Genomic DNA, 15,585 nt, shown 5'->3' on the forward strand with positions numbered 1-15,585 from the left:
TGGAAAGCTCAGTCAAGACAGTAACAGACCTTGGAAAAAAATATTAAATGCAGAGGATTTGGATAGAGCTTTATTAGTTCACCAAAGGACAGTGGCTTTTCTCCAACCCAATGGTTGATTAGGAGAAATGAAAGATAAGAGAGTTGAAAGAATAGCAGCAGAAAAAGAAACCAAAATATTACTTTGGCAGAACCGCTCACAAAATTCCAAAGCTGAAGTTTGTCTGCAGAGTCATATCTCTAATGTTTGGGGCCAGAGAGGTATCATCATGGAACAAGTACAACCAAGGTCTTGTGTAGTCCACACAGACCAGAGAGACACATTTCCGAAAAAGTGAAAGGACCTAAGGGTAATATATGAAAGTCCAAACACACTGATGGCCAAAGAAGACTCTTCAATTATACATGAAACAGATAATGAGGAGAAAGGCATGCAACAGGGTGACAACTTGGATTCATCTGAAGGGCCAACATTAAGAAGATTATTGATGGACAAACAGTGGTCAAGACTTCAGAGTAAAACAAAGTTGGATATGATCTGAAGAATAGTTTGTTTATAAATGCATAGATATTGGTGTTTGGTTTGTTTGTTGACAGGGAAGATGTATAATGTAGGAATTGGCCCTTATAGTGAACAATGTGATTAATGATGGATCCCTAGCAGTGTCAGGTGGAGTTGTCATGTGATGGAACTAAGAAGATGGTGTGCTCCACTAGATGGCTGTTACATGTTATTCAAAAGTTTATGTTTAATTTACACCTGAGGTACCTGGGATATATGCTGATAAAACATGCAAAGTATCGCACACTCCCCCATATATTCCCCGCTTCCGGAATATATATTTGATGCTTACCCAGAAGCGGAATTACATCACTGATAGCCCCATGAGGATCCCTGCGCCAGACCTTTCTTTGCACAAGTTCTAGCGACCTTTGTGAGTTGTATTCTTATATTGTTCATTAATAAACCTATTTTACCGATCTATGCTATGAAGCCCACGCTTTCTATTTTTGTTAGTATATATATATATATATATATATATAAAAAGCAATGTAGATATCAGAAAGGCCTGGTGCTAGTCCCATAAATAATGTAAAGAGTACGTTACCATCCAGCAGAATAGCAAAGAGAGACAGCGCTCAGAGAATTATTTTGCTGACTTACCTCTGAGTCTCTCTTTGCTGTTCTGCTGCCCTGCTGGATGGTAACGTTATATATATATATATATATATATATATATATATATATATATATATATATATATATATATATATATATATATATATATATATATATATATATAAAACAGTGAAATGTTAAAACCACTTCTGATTTGGTTTCACAGTTTATTTTTTAATTCTCCCAGGTGTGCTCTTTTTGTGCACAAGGTACATATAACTGTCAAGCAGAAAGTGGAAATGCTCTGATTTTTAAAGGAAGCCAGGGAGGAGGGGGTGGGGCTACAGGTGTGAGTAGTAGAGCTCCAAAGTATGCTGTGAGAAGAGCATTTCCCAACATCTTGTTTAGTTCAGTGCTAGAGCTGCTGCCCTGAATTGTGAATCATTGATGTAATTCCGCTTCCGGGTGCGCATCAAAGTTCCCCTAGGAAGTGCTACAAAGAGTCCCAAGCACTCTACACTTACAGTTTGAATAAACACCTGGCAAGTAATTTCCTTTATACTTATCCATTTGGTATTCAAATTATTCCACCACTCTAGCGTCATACCGCACTGGTGTTGTATAGGATCTTTGTCCTCTTTAACGTGGCAGTGTAATTTATCTTTTTGTTATATACAATAATACAAACGCGGGAGACCCCCCAAAATTATTATTTATATATATATATATATATATATATTCCACACGAAGCCAGTCAGCACACTAATGTAAAGCATAAAGCAGATGCTTGTCATATAGAAATCCAAACAGCATATTTACCAGCCCAAAGACCAGTAAAGGAGACAGCACACTGCATGAGGTAGTCCAGAAACAATTGTATTGAAACAACAGTTACACGATAGCCAACGTTTCGGTCCCACAGGGAGACCTTCCTCAGGGCCGTCCTTTACTGGTCTCTGGGCTGGTAAATATGATATATATATATATATATATATATATAGCAACTGTAAATATTACTGTATGTTCATTTGCATGTCTTAGACAGGTCTGCAACCCTGTCTTTCCCCATTGTCACCCAGCATACAGCGCTTCCACTGCAGCAAGGGATTCTGGGAAATGACATGCAAATGAGCACTCAGTGCCACCTTTTGTCTCAAGCTCGTATTACACAAGCCAATCCTCAAGCCAATGCATGCTGTTTTAAACACAGCTTTTAGACAGAGGCTGGGATGAGATGCAAAGCCATTGGCTTGTGTAATACGAGCTTGAGACAAAAGGTGGCACTGAGTGCTCATTTGCATGTCATTTCCCAGAACCCTTGCTGCAGTGGAAGCGCTGTATGCTGGGTGACAATGGGGAAAGACAGGGTTGCAGACCTGTCTAAGACATGCAAATGAACATACAGTAATATTTACAGTTGCTTTATGCTTTACTGTGGAGGGTTTTTGTCACTTTTTTTACCCACCATAACCTTAATGACAGTGGTATATATATATATATATATATATATATATATATATATATATATATATATATATATATATATATCAGTACATTCACTATCCCCATTTATGCTAGTGTTCGTTCATTCCTCACATATGGTCACCTTTTCCCACACCTTTTGCACTCCCCCTTTTTTCTTTATCAGTCACCCCTAATTTTTTGGGGTGTCTCTGCGTTTGTATTATTGTGCTGCACTCTGTATCATATTTTATAATCTTTCTGTGCATATCTGCATTCTGCTACTACCATTATGATTACTCATTGGGACGCCTCTTGGTGCGCATGCACGATGCATTAGATATACTGGCTTACAGGTGTCCATGACAACCCGATGATGCGGGGTTACTGACCCACTCCAGATGTCATCATACATGCCTTTTATTATGCCTGCCTACTAGCTTGCTTACATGCTGGCTTTGCTATGTCTGCTATTTAAATGATTAAACGAGCCACCAATCAGTAGGTCTCCAGGCGCACATGCGCAGTCCACACTACGTTGTTGAAAGACTGTGTCCATGACAATCCGATGACGCGTGGACATGGACGGGTCTCATAGGGCATTACTTTTACTTTGTATGTTGCCTATGCATGCGCATGTGCTGACTTGGCCGTACTAGCAACTATATTAATACACGAGCCACCAATGAGAAGGCTTTCAGGCGCGCATGCGCAGTTAACCCATGTTTGTTGACAAACGGTGTCCATGACAACCCGATGACGCGGGGCAACAGACGAATAGCTGGGAAGGCACACGCACTGTAGAAGGTCCCCCTGGGGACCGAAACGTCGCGCATATGTGTGCATTTTGGACACAATAAGCCACTTTTTGTGATTATCTCTTGTGCTGTGCCGGTATATTGGATCTCTAGGGATCCTTACAGACTGTAACTATTTACCACGCACCACACCTGCCTCTGCTGAGGCCTTTTTTTCAGTATGTTCTCTCTCACTCTCACTCTCTCACCATTGCCCTGTTCATTTTTAAGGTTAGAGAAGTTGCTGCACAGCAAGCTCTATTATGGAAGGAAAGCAAAACTACTAAGAAGGACAAACAGACAACATTATTGAAATATACTCCTCCTCCATTAACATTACATGTTGCTCCATTCACTTATAATAAATTAAGGCTTTGCTAAATCGTACTGTAACTTAAACAGGCATGAAAACAGTTTAGCAGATTAACCTTCAGCATGTTCCTGTTTATTCTCAGCTACTTGAGGCACTATCACCATAAAACTTTGCATGATGATATCCTGTAGCTGACAGCCCAGGAACAGCAGCTCAACAACTCATCTGCTGTTTGTATAACAAGTTCTTCTTTTCCTCTCTAGAGTAACAAAGATTCATGCACATGAACAATATATAAGACAGAGAATGCGGGACAGAGGTGCTCATTTAATATAAAGCACTGGCATTCTGAACGAACTGTAGTATAAATGTGTCACGGTTGTGCTCACCACAAACCAAGACCGGATGCGGGGCTGAGGTGGGGTTATATAATCACTGACCTGAGACCACGTAGTCGGATCCGGATTGCGCAGTTCATAGTCATACATAGCAGGGTTGGGACTGGAGAGGGCAGCGTAGTCAGTGGACGAGCCAGGGTCAGGATTGGAGACATCAGGGTAAACGTTATCCAGGCGGCGTTTCGGCAACAGGTAGTCAAGTAGATCCCTCTTCAGCGTAATAGCGAAAGGGCGGGAGCGGGTTCTGCGTGAATGGCGTCCGCAGCCCATTATACCGGTCTCAGCAAGGAGAAGGTGGACCGGAGTGGGCACACCGCCAGGCAGCACTGGTAAACCAGTGCTTCAGCACAGAAGTCCCAAGCTGGCCACTACGAAGGGACAGAGCAGCAGGCCACTGGATCCCAACAGTAACCTCTGCTAGGGGTGAGTGCAGCAGGTTGCAGAATCCAGGCAGGCAGAACTCAGGCCTCTGCGTAGAGAGAAGCAGCAAGCCTTCGGGAAACAGGAACACAGGTCTCTGCGTCGAGAAACAGCAGGCCACCGGAACCAGGAACTAGAGACGAGAACTAGAAACTAGAGCGTAGCGAAATCATTAGTAACACAGGAGACAGCCAGATGGCTTGTGGCAGAACACATGTAACGTCCAAAAGGAATTATGCTCGGCAGAGAGGGATTGTGGGAATGCACTAATTAAAGGTCAGCGGGCCAATCTCAGAAGGGGGAGTGTAAGAGCATTCTTCCAATGAGAGAGCACAGGCTGGAGCTGCAGTAAATAGCTTGCACAGCTGCTGTAGATACCAGGGGGAGTGTTCCAGGACTGCAAGGCAAAGGTAACCAGTAAACTCAGGTGTGGATTCCTTACAAAATGTACTCCCACTTTGATATCTACTAAGATGTTTTTTTTTGTCAAACCTAACAGCAAATGAACAGGTCCACGGACACCAAATCCAAGCTCCCTCATCCCTCCAACCCAATGTGTTTCAGATCTTTGGGCCTGAATCTCCCGACAGGTGCCTACCTCCTTCAATGCAGATGTAGGGCTTTACTGCAGATCTAAGGCTCCTTGTTATCATCGGAGGTGGAGATGGGCAGCAGGAGAGCAACCGCTTCTGATCTGCAGTTAACCCCTGGGGACCCTACATAAACGATGTGACAGATTTCTAGAGCAAATTATTGTGTTCTAGTTAATAGGCACCTTACATTTCATTTAAAAAGTGTTTTTTATCACACCAACAAATGAGAATAAAAAGCAAGGACTGGATCATTATCACATTGATGACATCAGGTTAGAATTTTGGTAATTTAAGTCATTGTACAAAGTATATCTATCATTTCCTTCAAAAAGTGATAATGACTGGGCCTGTATTTACAATATTTGTTTCCTGTAGTACACCCATGGCAATGTATTAGTTCTTCCAAAAGTCAACATACTGTACAGTGGGCATTTTCACTTGTTTTTTGGTTTGGGTTAAAAAAAAAAAACTAAAAAAACGTGTTTTGATTTGCCAAATCAAGTTTGTTTGGTTTTGGTTTTTATTTAATTTTTTAAAACAAAGCATGGAGAAACAAAAACTCTCAAAATAGTTTAGAAATGCTAAAACAGCCCATGAAAGCATGAAAACATGCCCTTTCCCTCCATGGCTCTGGATAATGTAAGTCTGGCTACATCTGTAGGTTTAATAATACTGGTGTCAGCATTTTTTCCCCTTTGCTTTTGGAAGAAGGTTTACAGGAGTACATATACCACAAATGAAAGAATAAGTCATTTAAATGATAGAATAAGTCATTTTAATAGCATTTTTGCTGAGAACTACCCACTTAGCATAGTTGATGAATCTTGTTAATATATTTAACAAGACAACCAAGTTATCACTTGATGTGTAAGTTCTATATTGCATTCAATGCAGTGTAACGTTGCATGGAGCAACATGAAAACAATTGATGGGAATATCCCTAGCAAATTGCAATTGACCAAAAAAATATATAAGTTGTTCTAGTTTTACTACTAATATCTGTTGTACTCCACAGTAGTCCTAACAGTAGTAATATCATTTTGAGACCGTCATTTAATAAAACTACATATAATGATCATGAAGTGGCGTCAAGAAATAGGAACAAGTAGTCTGACATAAAATAAGTATGGATAAATCAAGACATGAAATAATCATTGGTGATTTATGTTGATCATTTGTCTAAGGACAAATTGTATACAAATATTCCAGATCAATAAATAGTCCCTATATGTATTTGAGGGAATTTTGCAGTGATTCCTATAGATTTAATTTATTGGTATTACGTTACAGTTGATCAGTTGAAAGAAAACATTCTTGTTTGTGATTCAGGGCAAAAATTAGATAAAGGGCCTTATTCTGAAAGCCTCGATAAGGCCCTTATCGAGCACTTATCGATCAAATGGCTACTCGTATTCAGATAGCCTCGATAAGTGCTCGATAACGATGCAAAATTTTATCATCATCCGAAGTTCGCCAACTGAGCGGCGATCAGCCGCTTATCGACCATTTTCGGAGGGTTGATAAACTTGCGCGATTCAGAGACCCGCTAGTAGGCTGTCGCGGCCTATCGCAGCCCTAAAAGGCGTTCTTCTCCCCAAATCCAATTCACACAAAACTTCTGGTAAATTGGTGGGGAGATGACCTCGATGAGCCGCGATGTGTCGGGACTTAGAAAAAATCAGGCCCCTTTCCGGCCTCGGATTGATGCCGTGGGTCTCCGGAGCTGATAGCCATTAATAGCAGCTCCGGACCCCCCCGGCATGCATCCGAGGCAAGAAACACTCATGTACAGCAACTTCATTACCTTAGCGGCTAACCGCTAAGGCAATGAAGGGGTTAAACACCTGTGCCAGGCTTACTGTAAAAACATACAATACAATACTGTGGCTAGCGGGGGTGGGTAAAGAGGGAATTTGTCCCTTCGTGGCTGTTTAGGCATTGCGGGAGGTTGCGGGGGGAGTTAACCCCTTCATTACCTTAGCAGTTAATACCGCTAAGGTAATAAAGGGGTTAACCCAACCGCTACCCACCCGCAAGGTCTAAACACCCATCCGTAGGGCTAATACCCCCTTCACCCACCCGTGAGGCCTAAACACCCACCCCTGACTGACTATACCCACCCTATACCCATTGAGTTGTATAGTGGTACATCATACCCATATAATAATAATATGGGCATGATAAGCCTCTATAGCACTCAATGGGCACCCTAATCACAATACAGTAATACACAATACACACAATAATAAAACGTAACTAAACTCCAAAAAATCACACGTCACTAAATACAAACAGTAGCCAGCTAATCCAATCAATACAATCAAGAGCAACATCAACAATGAATTAATTAAACCATTAACCAATCTAAACAATTAATTCCGAAATCAACTCAAAATGAATAGTAACACTCACCAATCTAAACAATGAATTACTACAACATTAATGAATTTAAACAGTTAAATAGAAAGAAAGAAATTCTAACAATATCTGAACTAACCATAAAACACATTAGCTAACATAATATAACATTAAATACAAATGAACACCAATCGCAAACCTTTAATTACATTAAGCATGAAAAAACAAACAATGACATCCACATAATACATGAAATGCAAAAAAGCAACACCAATACCAAGCGAGAAATGCCCCCCAAATATTGGCATAATAATGTATTAATCTGTACCCTAAAGAGGTACAGATTAATATATTATCAGTCAATGTGCCTCCCCCAAAAAATCAAAAAACACATCCAAAGATTAAACCTGTAAAAAGAAACATTTACAAACATTGAATATATTACTTACCATTAGAAGCGGTGGAAAAATATGTTGTATGGTGCTCAATAGAAAACAGCAAAAAACATGATAAAATCTTGAAAAAATGGATTTAACCCAATAAATGCAGGTAACCAATGATTCCGAAAGATGTAAACTGGTGAACTATAATCCCACAAAGCACTGTAGTAAGGATACAATAATAGTTTAACACCTGCCGGTGACCAGTAAAACGAACATCTATTAAACGGAATAAACTTGAAATACAAAGTCCAGTAACATAGTGGATAAACTGGAATAGACTCACATGGGGATGAATATCCACGATTGACAGCAAGTCCTAGTATGTCCAGTAGTCCATGGGTTAAATGTGCCTCCGTCTGTGGAAGATACACTGAGCAAAAAGAGAGAGAAAAAAACGGAGCACTATATCCAAAACTGGTTGAGCCAGAACAAAAAACAAGGATGCGTTCCCATAATAAAAATTAAAGCTTATTTTAATGGAGCAAGAACAAAAAAAACACACCAACGCGTTTCGGACTCACAAAAGTCCTTTCTCAAGGTGAATAACTACTAACCCATGAGGAGTGTTATTTATATGTAATACTGACCAGTGCACGCCAATCGCCGCCATTTCCGCATACGTCACATAACGGGGACGTCATACATCATCACGCTTGAGCGCGTCACGCCCCCGCATGAGGCACAGCTCTGGAACGCCGACGGAAGGAAGTGGCAGAGAAATACATCGATAAAGAGATCACTGCATCTCAGTAGTCAATGAGTTCAAGTCGCGACCGCCGTAGGTAGTAACCAGCGTGTGACATCAACGCGTTCTTGAACGCGACGTCACTACGTAACACGTCGATTGGCGTATGTGCGTCACTGGCCACCATGCAAAGAAAACACAATCTATAACACTCCAAATGGACAAACATCAAAGGAAAAAAACAAAAATACAAAATACAAAGAATATATGTGAAACACATTAAAAGACATAAAGAACATATTAAAAAATGATTTAGTAAATAATTAATAAAACGTTAACAAGACATCTTTTGACATCAACCATGAGTTTGGTAGTAACGATGGTTATGCATTGGGCAATATGATGACAGTAGTAGTTATATAATTAATTAAGAAATATTTTTCTAATATCTAATACATAAATTATTCTAACTGAATTCATTAAGACCCATAATGCATACAAAAATTGAGAAACTGATAAGTTAGACCGGTAGCAAATATATTATAAAAAAACATTTATTTAAGAAAAAGATTGTCTTAAAAAACACATTATTTAACTATATGGTTTACCAAGCAGTATCAAATTATGGTTGTCGATACATTCTGGACAATATTACATCACATGAATAACATTAAATAACATGTGAGTTGTCCAGTGACCTATAAGCCAAAAATGTAAATGAAAATGCTTGGAAATGTGTCTTGTTAATAAACTGACATCCTGTATAGAGCTTCTGAATATAACAAAAGATTAAACAGAGTTACATATTTCATAACATTCAAACAATATATCATATAATTTGAAAGCAGGCAAAAGAAAGAAAACAAGAAAAGAGAACAATCATTGTCAGGTATCAAAAAGTAATGGTCCTATGTCCCAATCGGAATTTAAACCATGGGGAGTACGTGTTTGTAACAGAAAAATCCAAAATAACTCTCTTTTATTAAGGATATTAAGTCTATTACCTCCTCTTGTTGGACATGGTATGTGTTCTATACCCTGAAACGTTAGATTGTTAATACTGCCCAGACTATAGTTTGTAAAGTGATGGGACACTGGATGATTGGTATCTTTTTTGATAATGAGACGTAGATGTTCAAGGATACGGACCTTCATACTCCTGATGGTCCATCCAATATATTGTTTACCACAGCCACATTTTAACAGATAAACCACAAAAGTGGTGTCGCAGTTAATAAAAGAGTTAACACGAAATTTGTTACCCGTTCTTTGAGAAGAAAATTCGGAACATTGTTCCATATATTTACATGCCTTGCATTTGGAGCAGACAAAGCTACCCCTGGGTAAACTATTGGATGACTTTTTTTCTGAAGAAAACATGCTAGCGGAAACATGATTGGCGATGGTTTTTGCCCTTCTAAAAACGAATCTTGGGCCTTCTTCATAGATGGATTGTAAGACCGGATCAGCAGCTAACACTGCCCAATGTTTTTTAACTATGTTTTTAATAATTGTGGCCTGATTATTGTGTTGTACAATAAAGTAAGGGGATTGAAAGTTTTTTGCTTGTCTTTTTACTGAACTATCCAAGAGAGTGCTTCTATCTATCATCTGTACCTCATGAAATGTTTTAATCAAGTCTTTTCTTAAATAGCCTCTAGCTTCAAAGCGCTCCATCAGATCCATGGACTCAGCAATGAAATCTTCATTGTTTGTACAAATTCTTTTTAGTCTGATTATTTGGCCTTTTGGAATTCCTTTTATGAGTGATCTGGGATGGCAGCTGTCAGCACGCAAAAATGTGTTACGTGAATTAACTTTACGAAACACCGTGGTGGTGATATTTTTGTGCATACCAATTGATAATAATAAGTCTAAAAAGTGAATATGGTGAAAATCTGTAAGGAATCCGCTCCACGGTTTACTGGTTACCTTACCTTGCAGACCGGTGCAGTTCTGGAACAGCTTTCCTGAGGTTTGCTGCAGCCTGGATTCACTCAAAGCAATACACACTCCCTCTGGTATCTACTGCAGCTGTGCAGCCTTTCATTGCAAACTATACTTGCATTCACTCATTAGGGGCAGTACCTTCACACCCCCGCCGGGGATTGGCCCGCTGGCCTTTAAGTATTGCTTGCCCATAATGCTCCTTGCCGAGCATAGTCCTTACTGGATGTCAACTGTTTTGCCACAAGCTCTCGCTTGTTCCCCTTTGCTGATACCAGGTCACGCCCTGCGTCCTTCAGCTTCCTTCAAGCCGTTTGTTCTCCAATGCTGATTCCAGGTTACGTCCTGCATCCTTCAGCTCCCTTCAAGCCGCTTGTTCCCCTGTGCTGAAGCAGAGATTCGTTCCTGCGTCCTTCAGCCTCCTGGATTCCTGCACTAAGTAGTGGTTTCGTCCCTGCGTTCTGCAGTCTCCTGGATTCCTGCACTGAAGCGGAGGTTTCCCTGTATCTACAGCTTCCTGGTTCCTGGGGCCTACTCTTTCCCTAATATAGAGAGGCCGTGTCCTGGTTCCTGCGCTGAAACAGTGGATTCCCTTGCCCGCTCAGGACTTTTGCGCTGTAGCACTGGTGCACCCGTGCAGCAAGACGGTGTGCTATTCTGGTCTGCCTACCATCTCCTGTGACCAGCACCATGGGCCATGGTCGTCGCTCGCGCAAAGGCCAACCCCGCGCTCCTAAGCTGAAGCGGGGTTCTCCTGACTACATGTTGCCGAATTCTTGCCTGAACAATGTTTATCCTGACGTCTCCTGTTCTGACCCTGGCTTGTACAACGACGACGCTGTCTTCTCCAATCCTGATCCTGCGACATATGACTACGAACTGCGCAATCCGGATCAGCCTGCGCGGTCTCAGGTCGGTGCTTTTACAACCCCACCTCAGCCTCGCGGTCCGACCCTGGTTTGTGGCGAGCAGAACCCTGACAGTATGCTCGGCCACACAAACTCGGACCCCGCTGAGGTGTGGGTTGGTAAGTTTTTTCCTAAAAACCTGTCCCAGCCTGTAGACCAGTCCCAGTTTGAGAATAATTATTTGTGCGATATAATACCTCTGATGGAAGATCCGTTTATGTTGGAGGGCTTGACTCCCTTGCAAAAGAAATGCCGTAATAATCTGGTTTATAAGGCTTACTGCCTCAGAGACTTAAAACAGTACCTGGCCCGTCTTTTGGCCATTGCTAACATTGCTTGCTCCCCTGATTCCCCTTTAACTGGGGAGGAGCTGTGTCCTGTGGAACTGGTCAACGCCTGTAGTACACTCAATGCCCTGACTTTATCCTTGGACATTCCTATAGTATTCCCGGAACCTTCCGTCATGATGGCTCTCGCTCACGAGACGCTGCATTTACTTTCCCGTGCATTAGATGATTGCTTGTTAAAACAGGATCGTCTCTTAGCCGCTCATGCCGTCGTTTGGCGGTATCCCTCGGCTACCAGTCCTGTTGCTAAACCGGGGGACGTATCTCTCTCTCCGGGAGATGACCAAACAGAACTATTACCAATATCTCCCAACGTAGTAACTGCCACAGTCCCAAGCTCTGATTGTATGCCTGGGTTCCCTGACACTAATGATATGTCTACATTAACCCCTGCCGATCAGTCCTGTGAGGTCCCCTTGGAGAACACATATGTGTCACTAACTAACACTAAGGTTCTTGTATCAGAGAATAAGTCCCTTAGTTCTCCTATTTCTAGCTTTGAATCCCTCTCTCTAGGTCTTGAGGGTTTTCCAGCTTTAAACTCTGCTAGACAGTCCTGCGCGCTTTCCCCGTCAGAGAAAGAATCCCTAAGTTCTGTTCCCAGGGTTATTTCTGTATTAAGGGTTGCATCCCTTGATTTTATGACACTTCAATAAAGATTGGATATTTTTGGCCAGACCTGTTCCTCATTTGGATCGCGGTGCGCTGCATCACTCTCTACTTTGCTGGACTACATTCTCTACAGCAGCACGCGATGGAGGGGAGACTCTGGTGAAAGCAGTGGTACAGTGAGTACTCAGGGCCAACCCAATGAGGTGGAGGAGGCTGTCTTTGGACTACCTACCCCCACCTTCAGGGTATCTGGTGCCCCAACCTTTGAATACTCAAATGCATGTATTGATAATAATCAATATCCAGATTGTACTCCCCTCTTTCCTGTGTATAGGACACTACTGAGCACCTTAAATCACCCTAACCTTATTTCTGTATTAACCTCTGTGGGGCAGCTCTCTGAGTTTCCTTTGGTAAATCCCTGTTCTCTGTCAGCCACGGTCACGCCCCTAGCTTCAGACGAGAGATTCCTGCTCTCTTCTAATACAGAGAAAAGGTTACCTATGTATTACTCTCAGGCATTGTCTGCATTAACCCCTGTAAATTCTTGCTGCCTCCAAGTTAATGCCTTCGTTGTAGCCTCAGAGAATGAGTCCACAAGTCAGACAGCAGAGGTTGCATTGAGGGATTCCCATAACCGTACGGAGTCTCTAGATATTCTTTGCTATAAATCCCCTGCTTCAGCTCAAGTTTCCGCAGTTTCGTCTCCGGAGACTTCGGCTAAAGTTCTGGTTCCTGTTAAATGTATTCAGGAGTCAGGTTTTTCCCTAAGCTTAGTCGCAGAGTTCCTTCTCCCGGGTATTTCACTGAACCAGCCTGTCGCCCACATAGCGGTGATCCCTGCTTCAGCGCATAGTTCCCACATTATGGAGTCTGCAGTAAGTTCTGGTTTCCCAGACATTCCTTACCAAATACCTACTTCAGAGACCAGTACAGTTATGATTAACCCCCGTGTACTGTCTGAGTTCTCCTCCTCTTTAAGCTTAGGGTTAAAGGCATACAGTAGTCTGTATGTCTCTCCTGGGGTTCATATTGTGTTCCCAGGAATGTTTGCGGACGCACGGTTTTCTCCCAAAAGTGACGCTTTTTCATATAGATCAGTAAAAAGCTTGCATACTGTTTCCCTTTTCGCTGAATTGTGTCTTACTAGTTTTGAGACTCTGAGAGGTAATGATTCTCCTTCTGATTCTGAGGCTCTTTCTATAAGGGGTATCCTGTCTGGGGGCTCTCCTGATTTCTCTCTCCAGGCTAATCCTTTGGGGATCAGCATATCTGCGATCACTCCCTTAGTACTGTCTGAGGACACCATGCACATATTTCAAGTCCTGGGGTTTAAATCTGAGCTTTTTAGCTGTCCTGCCTTTGCTGAAACCCAGTCCCTCAGTACTGTGTCTAAATATGTCCCAGCAAACATGGGGTTACTCGGGGGGGAGATTAAAGCTCCTGTCTTAAAGGGTATTTTTTCTCACATGTCCAGCAAATTTAGATTCTCAGTAAGTGTTTCTATGTCACTTATCAATACATCTGATTTTTTCCCTAATCAAACCCAGATACCCTCACTATCGGTTAGGAGTCCTGTGATCAGAGATTTTGCACTAGAAAACACACCAATTCATGTTTTTGTCAGGTTAGGTACCCCTGTGGTTAGGGCCATTGCAGTTTTAGAGAGGACTCTTTGTACTCCTAAGGTGCATGTCATTAAGAGTTTTCATAGTTCATACTTGCTGCTTGTTGATTCTCAGGGCCCTGTCACTGAGGTACAGACTTCAGCTTCTGATGTTAGCTTCCCTCCCACCACTACCCTGGCTCTGCCTTTTTCTCAAGCTACTGATTTGAAGATCCCAAGGACTATTCCTGATTCACTGACAATATTATCTCCCAATGAAGATTTCCCAGTATTGGAGAACTCTACTGTTGTTTGCTTCTCTGCTCCTGCTAAACCATGGTTTTGTCCCTCGGAATTTTCGGTTGCCCCTGTTATTTCCTCTCAGTTGGAAATACTCTGTACGTATCCCAAGATTTCGGTCCCTATGCCTGGTTTACTGCTTGCCTTGTCACCTTCCATACCAATACCGGGAGATGCTTCTAACCAGCCTATACCCTTACTAACCATTACCTGGGAGCCTTCTAGGGGAAAAATTCCTCGCAAATTCCAACATACAGTGGTCAGCCAAGACTTTTTCTGTTACAAAGTTTCTCCTGGTGTATTCGATCAACTATCAGGGCCGCGGATCCTAGATTCAGGTTTCTTTATTAAGGACTGGGCTTTCAGTGGGGGTTCTTCTACCGTTTTTGCTCTGGAACTCTCTGGTTCTTCACAGCCCTGGATTTCCAAGACATTTTGCGAGGCAAGCCATGTACCAAGGATGTTTCCTCCATCAATCTTATATCCTAGAACTGTACTCACCAAAGAACTGCTCGTTTACGGATGCCCTTTCTACCTAAAGAAGTTTAGGAACAACTCAATGTCCCCAAGGCCCATGGATGGTCCTGTCTGGCCAAAGTTCTCACCGGGGGGTGGGGGTACACTAAGGACTAATCATGAGTCTCTGGAGTACGACTCTAGCCCCAATCCTAGACGGTTCAGCAACAATTCCCGGGCCTCCAACTCTATGAGTGCTCATGTTCGCCCGGAGGTCTCGCGTGAAGGGGGGGGGGTACTGTAAGGAATCCGCTCCACGGTTTACTGGTTACCTTACCTTGCAGACCGGTGCAGTTCTGGAACAGCTTTCCTGAGGTTTGCTGCAGCCTGGATTCACTCAAAGCAATACACACTCCCTCTGGTATCTACTGCAGCTGTGCAGCCTTTCATTGCAAACTATACTTGCATTCACTCATTAGGGGCAGTACCTTCACACCCCCGCCGGGGATTGGCCCGCTGGCCTTTAAGTATTGCTTGCCCATAATGCTCCTTGCCGAGCATAGTCCTTACTGGATGTCAACTGTTTTGCCACAAGCTCTCGCTTGTTCCCCTTTGCTGATACCAGGTCACGCCCTGCGTCCTTCAGCTTCCTTCAAGCCGTTTGTTCTCCAATGCTGATTCCAGGTTACGTCCTGCATCCTTCAGCTCCCTTCAAGCCGCTTGTTCCCCTGTGCTGAAGCAGAGATTCGTTCCTGCGTCCTTCAGCCTCCTGGATTCCTGCACTAAGTAGTGGTTTCGTCCCTGCGTTCTGCAGTCTCCTGG

At 42.4% G+C, this 15,585-nt stretch overlaps 1 protein-coding gene across 1 annotated transcript in view; it reads left to right on the top strand.

Annotated features, from left to right (window-relative positions):
- Positions 1 to 15,585, top strand: part of RSPO3 (R-spondin 3) — a 125,844-nt gene that overhangs the window by 14,047 nt on the left and 96,212 nt on the right. The gene's annotated exons all lie outside the window — the stretch shown is intronic.

This window comes from Ascaphus truei, chromosome 4 (assembly GCF_040206685.1).
Source record: "Ascaphus truei isolate aAscTru1 chromosome 4, aAscTru1.hap1, whole genome shotgun sequence".
NCBI classification, from domain to species: domain Eukaryota; kingdom Metazoa; phylum Chordata; class Amphibia; order Anura; family Ascaphidae; genus Ascaphus; species Ascaphus truei.